Here is a 16,907-nt window from a genome sequence, read left to right as displayed (position 1 = left end):
GAGAAGCACCCAGAAGGAACTCACTTCTCATCTCACCCCTTCCTCCCCCTTTATTATAAAAAAGAAAAAAAAAAAAGGAAAAAAAAGGTTATTTTTCCTTTACTGCTGCTGCACGCCTGGGTGCAGGTCCCTGGGCTCGCAGTGGGGAGGGAGGGACAGCTGCTGCTCTGCGCCGGCTCAGGACTCACTCCAGCTCTGATCCCACACAGTTTGCTGGGCACAGAGTCAGGTGTCACTGTTAAAAAATGGTTCTCTGCCTTCTGATTCATGATGGCTTTTTTCCTATCTTGCAGTGGATGTGAAATATAATTTGAGTTTCAATATATAGCTGGGGGGGCCTTTCTTCTCTTGTTAATTAGTTATAACCCTTGCCTGGTACTGATGCTTATGTCACTTTAGATGGCTGATATCTGCTAACCACCTTTCTGAAAGATTACAAAAGACCCATGAAAATGAGAACAGAGAGATGGACGGATGGATGGATGGATGAGGGATGCCTCTATTACAAGGAATGAGCACAGAAAGCTTGGATTAGGGTGAACAGCTGGTGCGGATTCAATAATCAACTGCTCTGAAAGAAAAGCCTATTTTTTCTCATCCCATGGCATTAGAGAACAGGATACCAGAGCTGCCAACCTTACAATTGAAATCTGCCCACACAGAATAGCAAATTCCCCTTGGCTTGCATTTAAATGCTCCTGGCTCAATTATAACTCCATACAGTCTTTAATACATGCATGTGGTCTGCATATTATCCTGCAAACAGAGCATTGCACTGCTTCTCTCAGCGTGTCTCTGCCTTCATTCAACAGCAAAGGGAGGGATGGGGCAGGGGGAGAGAAAGGAGGACAGGGAGCTTATCGAGTTTACAGCTGCTGCTGAGAATATTGGTTTGATTCTCACTGCTGGTCGGGATTCATTTCAACAACAGGCAGCAGGCTGGGGAGGTGAGCGTTGGTTTAGCAGACTTAGGAGGTCATTCTTCAGGGCAGCCTTTTGGGAGTAGCACACTCAGCCAAAGAGCCAGCTTGCAGCTGGGAGCCATCCTGGTGAGACGTGGCATAAGGAAGGGATGCAGCACTTTTGGATGTCAGAGGAGAATGGCAGAGCCGGCACAGAAATATCTGTATGAAAAACGGTGAGGCTTGTTGGCTGTTGATTATCCTAGATATTTTAGTGATGCTAAACATGGCAGGGTTACCAAAACTTTTTCTGATCCTATTGGCAGCAGCAGCAGTAGCAACAATTCACTCCTCTTTCCTTTCATCTCAGCCTGGCAGCCAGTCCTAGGAGACCAACATAAAGCCTCTTGTTTTGTTCACCTGAGCCCTCTTCTCAGCTGCACACCTGCCCAGGTGCCAGGGGTTTCAGCTGTGATCTAGAGAGCAGGTGTCCACCTGAACATGATGGTGACAAATGGGACAGCAAACAGCTGCCAAGCAGGGCCATTTTTCTCTTCATTTTGCCAGATGTAAGTAAGAGGTTAACAGCTCAATACATCACACTTTATCCCATCAGATAGCATCTTGTCTTTTTAGAAAAGTAGAAGAAATATTTCAGTTTTAATACTCTCTTTATTTTGAAAGATCAGGAGAACAACAGTGACCAGAACTGTTGTTACCACGCAATTTTGATCCATAACAAGATACTGAATATTTGAAGGGAGAGAGCCCAAAAGCTTGGGCTGCAGGTTTGCAGCAGACCCTATTAATAGCCATATCATATTCCTGTATATTCGGTGGCCTTTCTTTTAAGGGAAAACACAGCTCATCCCTGCTGCCCCAAATGCAAGGAGAAGAATGGAAGGGGCTGCATGAAAATGTGTCAGCCTGGGTCCCTCCTGTGCTTCTTGTAGAAAGGAAAGGAAGATATTAATGCAGATGATTTTGTTACATAAATACATGTTGTATCAGGGCCATTTTTAGCATTTGTGGGGGTGTGAAGAACTTCTCCAAGCTGCGTATCTATTTCATAGGATTCAACTGAACTGAGGAAAAGGACAGAGAGTTTTAAGGTAAACTATCAAGATACATTTTATTTAAGCCCACACAATTCTGTACAGAGCTCCACACAACAGAAACAATATTTCACTGACACCTCTCTGGCCTTAGTAGTGCTTTTTAATGCTTTGTAATAGAAAGACCTCTTAATATAATTGGATAACATTACAGACAAGTTTATCATCAAATTTCAAATAATGTGTCTGCCATTTGTCTTCAGAGAGTTTCAGTTGCTTTAAATTCCAAAGGACTTTACCACTTAATTAAAATGAAATTTTAAAATCCAGAAATCTAATTTTTAATTTAATCTCAAAGTCATTTAAATTTCAAATAGATAATTTTCTAGCCAGGAAGGAACCTATTTTTGAATGAAAAATAAAATCTGGGAGTAATTTCACAAATAGGTTCATAACATACATAACTTCATTTCTGAGCAGTTTTCTATTGTCCCTTTTACTTTAGTGCCATGCCTCATGGTTAAAGCAGGGTGCTAATAACACCAAGGCTGTGGGTTTGACCCCTGTGTGAATCCCTTCCAACTCAGAATATTCTATGACCTCTGTGATCTCAAATCCCCAGGGGGTGCATGAGGCTCATTTCACCCTTCTTGATGTGTCCATCTGTACAGAAGGCAGAGAGTGAACTACAGCCCTCAGCACAGCCGGGCCAGCTGGGGACTTTTTGCACCCATCCTAAAAATGGGCCCAGGTTTAGCTGTGGGCCTAGGCCCAGGATGTCTGGGGCTGGCATGGACAAAAACAGATTTTGCCTTCCTTCCACACAGGAAATGTCCAGGTACCAAAGCAGCAAGGAGATCCTCTGAGTGGTTTTGATTGCAAATGTTTCCAAAAAGCATTTTTTCATATTATCTCTGTGGCCATCTGAGAACGTTATCCTTCTGGACAGCTTTTAGGGGACTATTTTACTTACAGGAAGGCATTGCCAAAGGGAAGTCTTCATGGGATTAACTAGTGCTGCATTTTTTTTTCTCATGCTCCAAAAGGATCTGCTTGCTTTGAAAGGATTTTTTTTCCAGAAAGGACATAAAAAGCCAACTTTTTATAAATTGTGTGAGCTTGGTAATTTGGTTAATTTCCCAACAGTGTCTACCCTTGGTGTTTCTCAGAGCTCACTGTGAAATCCTCATGGCAGAACCCAACTCGATCTCTGGTAGCTCCAAGGTACTTAAAACTAGAGGAAAGAGAAGAAGGTTAAGGAAGAGGAGGGTTACCTGAGTAAGTCTAATTCAATAGTTTGAGCATCCATGGCAGCCTTGATGCAGAGTATTTTAAAAACATGGTAAAGAATGTTAGTCTTATTTAATAAAATCAGGCAGACATAGGAGTCCATATTTTGGGCACTTCACAGTTTTGGAAATTAACTTTTTTGCTGCAGGGGTCAAGTTTCTCAAACCAGTGTTTTAAATTCACCGTGAATCTGCTGAATCACCATAAATCACATGTGAATTACTGCTCTAAGAGATTAATTTAAAGACACCTTCTGAACTGGTGGTTTGAATGGAAAAGAAGTCAAGAATTGATTTCACTGGTTACAAGGGTTGTTTTTGGTGGTATAATGACAAGGAAAACTCAGACCCTCACTGTGGCCCCATATTTGCTCCTCAATGCTCCATTTGCTCATTCTGTTGCTGACTTTATCTTGGGTTTATTTTGAAGTCACTTAATACCAGATGAAAATCTATCCTGCTGGGAAAGGAAGAAAGGTTTAACATTATTGCTCAGCATTCATCAAAGGAGACAAGATAAATGCAATATATCATAATAATAAGGATTCCTGAGTGACCCCTTAGACTCTAGAGCCCAACTTTGGTTACAGTTTAGGAGGAAATTCAGGAGTTCAGAGAGACATCAGAGAGGTCATAATCTTTGGGGAACAATAAAACTGCTAAAACTGTGCTTTACACAGGCTTACTGCCCAAAGCCATGTTTTTTCTTTTTGAAGCAGGAAATAAAAATATTTGCATCTTGAGCAAAGAGTAAAATTCATTTGCAGTTATAATGCATTCAACATAAAAGAAAATAAAACAAGGAGAGTCTCATGGTTAGGAACACTTTAACCTGGTTCAAAATAAGATACACACTGGAAAGAGGTATCTAGTATCAATTACAAGGACAGCTGGATGGAGAGAATAATGCAGAGACAGGTGTTTTCTACCTTTTGTTTCCATTAGAACATAGAGTATCTCTGAAACATTTGTTTACTCTTACTGCTTGCCACACAATAACACCACAAAAGCCCTTTCAGTGTGTGACAGCCGAGACTTGGAAGTTGCAAAATCCAAACCTCACCAAACAAGTCTCTGTGGCAATCTGGTTAAAAATTAACAAGACCTGTAAACAATAAAACCAATGAAATCATTCTCTTAGACTGATGGTCTGCATCACAGAAGAGAAAGTAAGGAAAACATAAAAAATACAGAACGAAAGGAAAATGCAATGTCTTCAACATGTGGCTAGGAAGCAGGAAGAGATCAACACGGGATTTTGTGAAGATTTCACTGAATCCAGTATCTATGGCAGCAGTCCCAGCCCAGATGCGATGGCCCTGGGACAGCTGGGAGCCACCACTGTGGTATCACCAGTGGTAGCCACTGGCATCAGTCACCTCACCAAAGTGTCCTTCTGCATCACAGCAGTAATGGACATTTCTGAAGAGTCAGTCCACACAGCTAAAATCTGTATATAACTGTGCAGGTCCCTATTCTCTTCCAATTAGTTAAGGTGCTTAAGTTAGGGCCTTTGAGGAGGTTGTCTCCCTCTCTACATAAGAAAGAGAAATAGGGTACTTCAGGAGGTGGTTCTGGCTTTGTTCCTAGGGCCATTTTTGCTGGCAGCTAAAGCAATGCAACCAGACATCTTCACCTCCTCCTCTCCCCACCCACATCATCACAGGTAGGTAGTTGACAGTGGAGCACTATGGTGAACTGGGTAAAAAGAAACCTCCAAAAAACCCCAACCAGCCAACCAACACACCAACCAAATTAAATCCACAGAAATTAGATAAACCTAAACAGAGGAAACAAGCAGTGACCTGATAGTGCGAACATTTGTTCTCCAGAGACATAAATCATCCTCGTGGGTTTAAGAAAACAGAATTAAATTCAGAATATAGATGGGCATGGCAGATACTGAACCCATTCCACGGAGCCTTTTCTCAGAGACCGAGAGTTTGAAGGATTGCATGAACAGACACAAAAGGGAAAAACTAAAACCAGATAAATCACAAATTCGTAGTAAATCTATGAGAAGTGGAATGACCTTTACTCTTCCTCCCTCGTCTCTCATCCTTACAAGGAGAGAGAAAAAAAAGTTGATTTTACTATGTTATATTAGCTCTTTTTCAACAGACACAATGGACTGTATTTTGTTCCTGTTAAGTTATTGCCAACAAAGGATATATTTGTCCTGACATGCTGCTTTGTTCACAGTACTGTACAAAAAATTACATTATAAGGACACAGACAGTATTTATTTAATCACTGTAATGCATTACATTCCTACTCAAGGATGTTTCAATATACTCACACAGGAGTTTAGAACTGAAAGTTTCCTTAGATAAATGTCTTCCTCTTTTTTCTCTCATGTAACTATACCAGACCATTACCCCAGATGTTTATATATATGTATATATATAAACATGTGTTATGTTGTTTTGCTAGTGTCATACACAGTTTCATGCACACATCTTTGCCTGCTCAAGAAGGACCTGCAACCCAGCTGTATTTACTAAATCTTGCCTAACTCTCTTTGATAAATGCTCCCTTTAAAATCTTTCCTCTATAACATGAAAAGTCAATGCCCTAATTTTAAGTTGCCCTTTGAAAGTGAGCCAGTATTCAGATAGATATTGACTCTAGGCCTGCTGGTTGTTCTACAGCAGTGTTTGGAAGGCTGCTGTTCTAATGAATGTGCTAACATTTGATACACACACTAAGAAAATCAATAGCACTATTTTTAAAAAAGCATGTGGCTTTACTAAGTACACTGTCACTACCCTGTTGTGCAGAAGTTTACTACAAACCTCCCTATATGACTAAATTGCTGCATCTGGCTCATTTCTCTACTTGCCTATCAGAATGCATAATACCAGACTTCAAGGACATCTAAAGTCAGCCTCTGAAGCAGAGGCTTATTTAAGTCTGAAGTGTATGTGGCAGTCAGTACCTGAAACTCTCATGCAAGTGTCAGTTTTTCCCCATTTTTGCCCTGCTGTTGGGACATAAGACACCTAGGGGACCTAACTCAGTGTTCACATCAGAAATGTCTGGTTCTGTGGTTTCTGAATGAATGGGTGACTATGGGCAGAGAATAAAATGTTTTTATAGTCACTGTTAAATAAATTAATCCTGCTCCTTGTCTTTAGTAGGCAAATGCACTGCAAGGTTCTTGAATCTCAGCCTTAGATCTGCTCAAGCCCATCTAAGTCACCCTGTTTTCCAAGCAGCTACTGTAAATATCCAGTCCATGTGAGTGAACAGGCTAAAAATCTGTAAGGGAAAGGAATACGTGTAAGAAGCAAACCCAGATGAAATCCAAATGGTGTGTATATTTAAGTACTTCTAGTCACACTGACTTAATTCCAACTCTGAAAGTGTATTTTCTCCTTAAGGAACTGATTCAATGCTATAATATGTGGGCATATACTTGAACCAGAGACTAAATATACCACTAAAGCAATAAACAGTTAAGGCAAGATAGATGATCAAACAGGTAATACAACAGGTAATAAAATATTATGTTCAAGTATGTCTTCAATCTCTGAAAAGTTTCAAAATTTAGAAATATAGAACTATGTGAATCAATCAAAACTAGCTATTTCCATCATTTAACTCTTCAGTATTAGTTAATTGCCAAAACATAGCACCAAGCTCATCAGAAGGAATAGAAATTTCTTCATATGCATTTGTATATGCCTATAGCAGGCATAGGTTAGCTGAAAAAGAAGCCAAGCAGCTACACGAGAGGAAAAATTTAGATTTTACCAAAATATGAGCTGGTGGCCTGGCTGAAGAGAGCTTTGGCTGAAACTCAGGAAATGAAGGAGAGTTTATGACCTGCAGAAGAAAGGGCAGGCAACTCAGGAGGACTACAAGGATATTGTGAAGTTATGCAGAGAGAAATATAGAAGGGCCAAAGCCCAACTAGAATTTAATCTGGCTACTACCGTAAAAGACAATAAAAAATGTTTCTATAAGTACTGTAGGAACAAAAGGAGGGCTAAGGAGAATCTCCATCCTTTATTGGATGTGTTGAAAACATAGGGACAAACAATGAGGAAAAGGCTAAGGTACTTAATGCCTTCTTCGCCTCAGTCTTGAATAGTAGGATCGATTGTTCTCCAGATGTGTGCAGCCTCCTGAGCTGGAAAACAGGGACAGTGAGCATAATGAAAACCCCATTTCCCCAAGGGAAAGTGGTCAGTGACCTGCTACACCATTGAGATGCTCACGAGTCTATGGCGCCAGATGAGATCCATCCAAAGGTACTGAGCAAGCTGACAAGTGCTCACTGAGCTACTTCCCATAATTTATCAGCAGTCCTGGCTAACAGGGAGGTCCCAGTTGATTGGAGGTTGGCAAATGCGACACCCATCTACAGGAAGGGTTGGAAGGAGGATCTGGGGAACTACATGCCTGTCAGTCTGAACCTCGGTGCCAGAGAAGGTCATGGAGCAGATCATTTACTGTGCCATCACAAGGCATGTGCAGAACAACCGGGGGATCAGGCCCAGCCAGCATGGATTTATTAAAGGCAGCTCCTGCCTTTCATTATGAAAGGAGATCCTCCTGATCTCCTTCTATGACAAGGTGACCCACTTCGTGGATAAGGGAAAGGCTGTCAGTGTTTTCTACATGGACTTTAGTAAAGCCTTTGACACCATTTCCCACAGTATTCTCCTGGAGAAACTGGCTGCTCCTGGCTTGGATGGGTGCACTCATCTCTGGGTCGAAAATTGGCTGTATTGCTGGGCCCAGAGTGTGGTGGTGAATGGATTTACATCGCGTTGGTGGCAGGTTACAAGTGGTGTTCCCCGGGGCTCAGTATTGGGGCCAGTCCTGTTTAATGTCTTTATCAATTATCTGGATGAGGCAAGCAAGTTGACCCTCAGCAAATTTACAGACAATGCCAATTTGTGTGGGAGTGTTGATCTGCTGGAGGGTAGGAAGGCTCTGCAGTGGGATCTGGACAGGTTGGATTGATGGGCCAAGACCAACATTATGAGGTTCAAAAAGGCCAAGTGCTGCATCCTGCATTTGGGTCACAACAACCCCCTGCAGCGCTACAGGCTTGGGGCAGGGCAGCTGCAAAGCTGCCTGAAAAAGGACAGGGAGTTGCTCATCGACAACATTGCTGAACATGAGCCAGCAGTGTGCCCAGGTGGCCAAGAAGGCCAATGGTATCCTGATCTGTGTCAGAAATAGTGTGGCCAGCAGGACCAGGGCAGTGATCATCCCCCTGTACTTGGCACTGATGAGGCTGTACCTCTAGTACTGTGTCCAGTTCTGGGCCCCTCCACCACAAGAAAGACATTGACGTGCTGGAGCGTGTCCAGAGAAGGACTATGGAGCTGCTGAAGGGTCTGGAGCGCAAGTCTTATGAGGAGCAGCTGAGGGAGCTGGGGGTCTTTAGTCTGGAGAAAAGGAGGACCTGTGGGGGACCTTATCACTCTCTACAACTACCAGAAAGGAGGTTGCAGCTCTTCACCCAGGTAACAAGTGATGAGACAAGAGAAAATGGCCTCAAGTTGCACCAGGTGAGATTCTCATTGGATATTAGGAAAAAATTCTTCATCAAAAGGGTTGTCAAGCATTGGAACAGGCTGCCCAGGCAAATGATGGAGTCTGTCCCTGGAGGTATTTAAAAGAGGCGTAGATATGGCACTTAGGGACATGGTTTAGTGGTGAACATGGCAGTGCTGGATTAACAGTTGGACTTGATGACTTAGAGGTCTTTCCCAACCTAAATGGTTCCATGATTCTGTGATGTTAAGTGAAAGAAGTTTCTTTTTTCTTTGAGTTTGAGCAAGCAATGACCATGATAGGAAAAACATTATTTGTTTTTTAAAAAAACTTATTATATTTCATTTCAACTCTAGGGCTCCAAAAGAAAACATAATACTGTAAAGTTCATATAGCATATAATATCTTTATGAAGTCCTGCAGAACTGAAACAAAAAAGATAGAATATTGTTATCAGAGGATATTCACTAAATGGAACATTTGGTAATTCAAAGACTATTTTTCCCCACAATAAATAATTAGAAGGGAAACTCATTGTCACAGACTGTTATCCATGTGAAGAATAGAATCAAAATGCAGATTCAAAGGGAGTCTAGGTACTTGAATGGGTTAAAGGTGCATCACAAGCACAAACTCAAATATAAATCATGTTCCACGTAGTATCTCACCATGGGCCATTAGGAATGGGTTTTCTTGGTGGCAAATTACTACTGTTGGCCTCTCATGCTGCTTCTTGCCTTGTCCTGCTAGATGCCTGGTAGGTGTCTCTGCCAGACAAAATATCAGGCTAGCTGAGTCGCAGTCACCAAGTCACTGCAGCAACTCTTACCTCTTCATAATATTCCTCTCTCTTTTGAGAAAGGGATAAAAGACAATATGGGCAGTTTTAACAATTGGTTCTTGCTTTTCTTACAAGGACCACCAAGAGGGTTTGGGCTACGTTGTTCTCCAGGCCACACACAGCACCACAGGGCGCTGTGAGCAAGCCTGGGCCATAGCTGCACCACTGCCTGTGGCACAGAGAGCCACCTGCACACAACCTGCCAGCAACCAGCACAGCCAGCAGGCACAGGCTCCAGCACAAATTGTAACAGTCTGGTGGACATCTTTAACAGCACCTGTGTAAAAGCCTGGGCTGAAATTTACTGTCTTGCTACGGGTGGTAGTCAGCTTAAAGCTGTGAGGGCAATGCCCACTCATGCAGCAGTCAGCTCTGGCCTGCTGTGATCCTATGCATCTAAATGTCATTATCCCTATTTTAAAAAGACACTTAAGATAAAGAAGGAAATGAACTGAATTACCCAATTTATCTGTATATTAAGTGAGGAATTGATCCCAGTGTTCTTAGGCCCCAATGAACTGCTTTAACTCTACCTTCCCTCCTACAGAGAGACTATAAAATTACACCAAAGTGGCCTCTGTGCATCTATAAACATCTTATACTGGGAATGCAGAGACGAAAAAGACTATTCTGCCCTGCATGCATGCATGCAAACAGGAAAGAGTGGGAAGGCAATCTCCGCTGCAGACCTTTCTAATGAAGCTGTACTTGTGAAACTACAATCCAGTAAGGAATAGGCAGGAGAGCACATCTATAGATCCATGGCTCATTCTCATCCCACATTATTCAAACTGAAACAGTAACCTAAAGCAAGAAGTCCAGAGTCTGGTGGCTGAAAAGGCACTGCACGTTGATGCCATGTGAGTGACGGCCAACTAAGTGAGGGGAAGCCTGTTGAGGCAGAAATCTGTGAACGTGAAGGCAGGATGGAGCAGCAATGAGGTCTGCAAAAAATATACCTGTATTTTCACTTGCTTCTCCGAGCTACCACAAACATTTGCTAAATTCTTCCCCACATTCTTCTGTCTCATATTATTTAATCTGCCTCAGTAGATACAGTCCTTCACCAAAAAATCAAATTGTTCTGTGATCTGGGCATCACGTCAGGGTATCTGGCACACAGATATTAGGTTAGCTTCTGGGCAGGTATTCATCAGTCCTAACCTAATAGAGTACCAGCTATTTTTTCCCTTCAGCTGACATGCCATCCTACATATAAGTAATATAAATGCCCACATTTCTGCACAGATCCGTAGGCAGTATCACTTAGCACCCAGAACATGGGCTCTGCTGACTTTTTGAGCTCCTTCCACTCCTGAGGCAGTTTGTTCAATCATGATTCATTTTAAGCAGATGATTTCCACCATGCTGAACAATTTCTTTGTTTCTTTTTTTTTTTTTTTAATTTTTTTAATTGCATGATCCCTCCAACTGTAGAGGATACTTTGGCACCATGCAAAACTTTGTTATGTGCATGGATACATTCTACAAGCTGTAACAGTCCCTCTGGATTATGATAATCAAGGATGTTGATTCCCAGAAAAGGAAGAACTTCATTATTTATAGGCTCAAATTTTTCTGAGAAGTTGCTGCTGATAAGTGTTTCTCTAAGATCTGATACTTTACCCATTGCTACAAGAGAACTAATACCAGAAGTTATTAATCTGTCTTACCCAAAATCATTGTTCTGATTAAAGCACAAGGAAAATTTCCTTAAGGCTCAGTTAAGACCCTTCGTAGAGTGAAACACCTGATAAACTGTATCTAAAGGGGGCCTACGAGAAAGATGGAGAGAGACTTTTTACAAATGCATGTCATGATAAGACAAGGGGTAATGTTTTTAAAATAAAAAAGGAGAGGTTTAAATTAGATGTTAGGTGGAAATTCTTTACTGTGAGGGTGCAGACGTACTGGAACAGGTTACCCAAAGAAGTTGTGGATGCCCCATTCCTGGAAGTGTTCAGGGCCAGGTTGGACAGGACTTTGAGCAACCTAGTCTAATGGAAGGTATCCCTTCCCATGGCAGGGATGTTGTAAGTAGATAATCTTTAAGGTCCCTTCCAACCCAATCCATTCTGTGAATCTATTATACGAGATAAAAGTAACAGCCATAAATGGGCCAACCTCTGGGCCAAATGATGGGTTGAGCAGAAGGATTCTCTGGCCAAAACCAATGCAAGTTCAATGTATGTGTGTGAGTTAAAAAAAAGCAAAAAAGCAAAACCTGCCCAAATAGCAATGGATTATGTTGCAAGAACTTCCTCAAGAATGAGTCATCAGGAAGGTCTGTGCGCAGAGAATACAGGTAGAGTTGGGTCATGAAAATGGCCTAGTTGTTTTTTATTTCTATCACAATCAGACAAATAAGGTCCTATGGTCATTGGCTGTAAATAAAATGCTTTTGTTTAAGATTAAAGCCCAGCAGACACTTCCAAAGAAAAAAAAAACCAACAAAAAAAGTAAAGGCTCTGAATATTGACTAGCCACTCAGAGGGACCATGGTGCTCAAAGGACACCTGGTCACTTCCTCCTGCCTTTGTTAGAGGTACTTCTAGCTGGCAGCCATTTTCCTTGTCACCTGCTGGTGAAACAGCTACCAGTGCAGGATGCTAACCTATTGTTAGGTTGTCTGGGACTGATGGAGCATGGGCTGCACAAGAGTGGGCAGGATGACAGCACACATCTTGTGCCACAGAGCTGATAGTGGAACCTAAAATCAAGAGACAAAAAAGGAAGGCCCAGGGTTTCCTGTATATGAGATATTTTAATTTACATAAACACAAGTGACAGACACTTTGGAAGTTTCCACTTTGTATTCTGCTTTCATCTTAATTAGTATTAACTTATTCTTTCAACAAGGGAAATCCCACAGAACACTGATCGAGAGAAGGAAACTGCAGTAGTTCTAATATTCCCCTTCACTCAGTTGTTAATACCGTACTTAGATGGGTATGTATGTAGTTGCATATCATCTCTAACGATGAGGTTTCACAGAAAGAAGCTAAATTCATTGCTGTGGCAATTAAGGAAAACTCCGGCAAGATGAATTAAGCCACTGGATGCCTTAAATCTGTTCCCCACAAACTGTGAGCGAGACCTGGATGATGTTGTTCTTCCTCAGTCTGAACCCATCTAACTGCAGGATCATCAGGCTTGGCTGCTCTCTGGCCAGCTCCTGTGACTTTGGACATGCCCCTTTGGCCTGCTAAGAAAGAAGCAGAGGCTTTCTGCCAGTTAGGCATGCTGAAATGCCAGGCACTGGAGCTGGTTAATGCCGGAGCTGTTTGAGGGAAGAGGCAAGGTTTCATGGCCTAGAAGGGAAGAAGAGCATGACCACAGCAACCTAGTTGATATATGGCTGAGGTACTTGTGGAATTACAGCCTGAACAGTCAAAAGCAACAGTTTTCTTTCTGAGAAGTGAAGGCGCTAATGCCAACTAATAGAGTTGTGGCAACTTTTCAGGTGGATGCTCATGACCAAAACACCTGCTGCAATAGTGTGACAGAAGGAAAAAGTGGCTTGGTCTATCTAGCATCTAAATTACTTTTGTATTAACTGACCAACCTTCTTGCAAGACATGCTCACTTTTTATAGAAAGGCATATAGTGAAAATCAAGCAATCTTTTTCAAGCTGCAAAATACAGTCACTGTAAGTGGGCACCAGTGCAAACAAAACAGCCAGTGCCAAGAAGCATTATACCCCCTGCCAAAGAGCCCCTCTTTGTATTAATTATGTGTTAAAACAAGTTTCTCTATTCAAGCTTAGTTTCAGAGCCTAGAGATGCAGGAATGAGTCACGTGCTCTGACAGTGCCAGGGTACAGCAGAGGAAGCCTGACACCGTGTTGTTCAGCCTCAGACCAGCCTGGCCAAGCATGGGATGACTGGATTCCAAAAGTGATGGGTAGTCACTTTTGCTAATGGCAGAGCAAGATGCAGCTTCCCTGTGGCCTTTGAAACTGTGTTCTGAGGGCATTGCCTGCTTTCCCCCAATAAGTGCTACCTAGTCAGCCTCTCCATTTCCAATTAAACAGAACATTATGTTTGTAGTGATGGTCATTACAGCTGTACGTGGATTTTTGACTTTTCTGCTCCACAGAAACATGGCAGTCATGCTCTAAATGAATCTAAACTCTCAATAGCCTTCTTGGGTAGATCCTATGCCATCAGCTTTCCCCAGCAGAAATCAAGTGTTTTTCAACTGAATGCCCTGCCAAGGCATGAGCATGTCCATGGCACAGAGCAAGGGGAACCAGCCATGCACCAGGAGCGCAAGGACTCTTGTCACCAGGGTTCCATGGCCTCCCACAGCCCCTGCTTCTGTGCCCCGAGGGTCAGCCCCATGCTGGCTCTGCCTGCAGACTTCAATAAGCCTACTGAGATGTACCAGAACAGGATTTGCCTTTGCCTTGTTCTGCCAAATGGATGTAACAGCAACAGAGAAAATGCACAGAGAGGATTTTCCGGCTTGTCATCAGAGTAGAAAAGGAACAGGAAAAAAGAGAAGAAGAAAGGAGAGTAACAGAGAGAGTTAAAATGAAAACAAGCACGGGAGATAGGGTGGAAATATACCTTCTGGGTCTTTGGCCCAGGTTCCTCTCTACTGCAGCAACTGTATCATGTAAATCTCCTTAAGCTCAGCCTCTTGTTTGAGTACTTCTACTCTCACTGGAAAGCTATTTTGGAATCCTACTTCTCTCACGGCTAGAACTACTTTAATTTCCAGCCTAATATTATTCATAGCTGAATGTCCACATCTTCTTGTGGAACTTTAAGCTATAGTCTTAACTACAGCTTAATTAGTTCTCCCTTGATGTTAATCTCTCAGTTCTGGTTTTATCCTTAGCTTAAGCTGCCTCTGTGTGTGACCTGCTTTCAAACAACCATTTCCTCACCTCCCTCCAATTGGTGGCACAGGCACATCCTGCATCTCTGCTCTTGACCATGTGGTCACACTTTTTCCTCCACACTACACTGTGCTCACTCTGTTGCTGATCTCATGGTCAGCCAGTCTTAGAAAACTCATCTAGCTGAAAATTAACTCAGCAAATATCCCTGATTCCACAGTTATGAGGCATAAGCACTGGGACAAGTGAACTGTCAGAACCATGCAGCACAGGCAAGGAGAGGTATGAAAGTGGAGCCTAGAAGTCTCTGCCAGTCCTGGGGTTCCATGTGCCTGCCCTAACATGCTCTTAGCACTTTTGCCTTCCCCAGAGAATTCCCTATATAACTAAAGACCCTTCCTCTGGTAGTGTTATGATCATTCCAGTGCCAGGGAGGTAAGAGGAGGAATGCTGAGAAACCAGGTGGTGGCAGTGCCTTAGCTAGTGGTTTCCTCACATCAGATGCTTCTGTCATTAAGCAGAAGAACAATCTAACCACGTCACTCGTAGTCAGCTGTATGCTTATGCGTGTTGTTGACACAGAGCCTTCACATCCCTTCAGATGATATTTTGTAAAATGCAAGAGGTAAACAAATGAAACAGATCTTAGAAGAGTAATACAATGAAATAGAGAAAGGAACAAAATAATTTTTTCTCCAAAGAAAAGAATCGAGAAAAATAGTCCAAATGCTTTTTATATGACTTTGTGTTTTAAATTCTGACGGGCTATCTGGTCCTTGGTGTCTGGTCCATCATCACCCTCTCCCAAGCCCACAGTAGTGCAGCTCTCCCTGGGCCCTTTGTTTTATGGAAGAATGTAGAATTGTCAGAGCACCTTTGAGAATTCAATGCTGAATCACTTTACACTTAATAACAAATATATGGGCAGATGTGATGTTCCCTGGTCAGAAAGGCATCCCTCTGCTGAGCAGCTGAATCACACAAACCTAGTTGAAGCTTTGACACAGGACCCTGATCTCAGGAGCTAGAAGATAGGGCCTCTATCTGCAGAAGCTTCCTCTGGATCACATCCATCACATCTTAACACCACAACCACTTCCTTCCTTCCCACTCACAACCCTGCCTGGCACAGGATGTTGAGCTGGGGGTCCCTGTCAGAGAGAATTGTGTAAGTGTTGGGCAGGACTGTTTTGTGAGACCCTAATTCCCTGGTATATGCTGTGATGGTTGGGCTGGAGAGAGACATACAGAAAGTTTACTGCCCATCCACAGACCACCTGGGCTCCATGTGTGTGATGAGTCTCATATGACGGACACTTCAGCCACCTGCACACATGCAGCAAAGCTGTCTGCAAACCCCAGAGAGTTTTCTGAGGTTTCTGGACATCTTACTCTGGATGGAAAAAGAGGGCTTGTCCCACTGAGGTTTTGCCCTTTGGAATCTTCCCCTTAGACTGTAACCTGTAACCTTTGCTTGGTTACAGAAATAGGTATTTCATAAATGAAAATCAAGAAACAAGAAGGAAGAAAATAAGAGTTACCTTTAATACTGTTTTAGAAAACCCTACACATATGAAAATTACCTAATCCCTAGATTAAAGCCATATTACGGAAGCAGAGAGATATATAATTGCTCTGCTATCTGGATTATCTGATAGAATAACACTCAGAAGTACTGCTTGCCAACTGCATATATAAACGTGGTTGATCACATCCCCAGCAAAGTAGATTATGTTTTTGTGGTGCCCTTATCCACATGTTCAACCAACAGAACAGCATTACCTTCCTCAGTGACCTTCATATTGCTCTTCCAAATTAAGCAGCCATGCATTAGTCGCCAGCTCCAGCTAAGGTACTGGATGCAGAGCAAGTGGTGTGACCTGGAGAAGAGCTTCGGGGTGGCATCAAGGTCAGTTATCTCAGAAAAGAGAGGAAAAGCCCAGCAGAGGAGACCTTCACCTCTCACTAACCATGCGTGACCAGGAAGGCTCAGCCTCTCCAAGTGCTTTGTGCTGAACATGGTCCTGCAACGAGTGGCATCAGGCACCAGAGAGGAAGGGAAAGCAAAGTTCAGAGTTTCCCCAGTGCTGCTCTAATCAAGCACTTAATAAGGTGTGAGCCGAGATGGATGTGTTGCTGCAGTCTGTGGGTTTGAGGTCCTAGTCCTAGTCAGAACAAGGGCAAAGGTACAAATTTAGGCTCAGTTGGAATGAAGCTGGAAATTTGTGATTTAATCTGGAAAGATTTTCTCCAGCACTGGAGGACTTTAGCAGTTTTACAGGTGATATGAACCTGTGTTATAGCATCCTTGATCTTATTTGACATTTCAAGCACTGTCAAGTCTGAGGGACTTTTGCCTTCTGTGTTTTAATCCACATGTCTTTGGCAGCCTTTGGCTTTCCCAAGGCAAACTCCTGTTCCAAAACAGACCCTCTCAAAGAGCCTTCCTTCTTATATGG

The sequence above is a fragment of the Pseudopipra pipra genome, chromosome 6 (genome assembly GCF_036250125.1).
Source record: "Pseudopipra pipra isolate bDixPip1 chromosome 6, bDixPip1.hap1, whole genome shotgun sequence".
Taxonomy (NCBI): domain Eukaryota; kingdom Metazoa; phylum Chordata; class Aves; order Passeriformes; family Pipridae; genus Pseudopipra; species Pseudopipra pipra.
The sequence above is the reverse complement of the archived record's forward strand: the minus strand, read 5'-3'. Positions refer to the sequence as shown.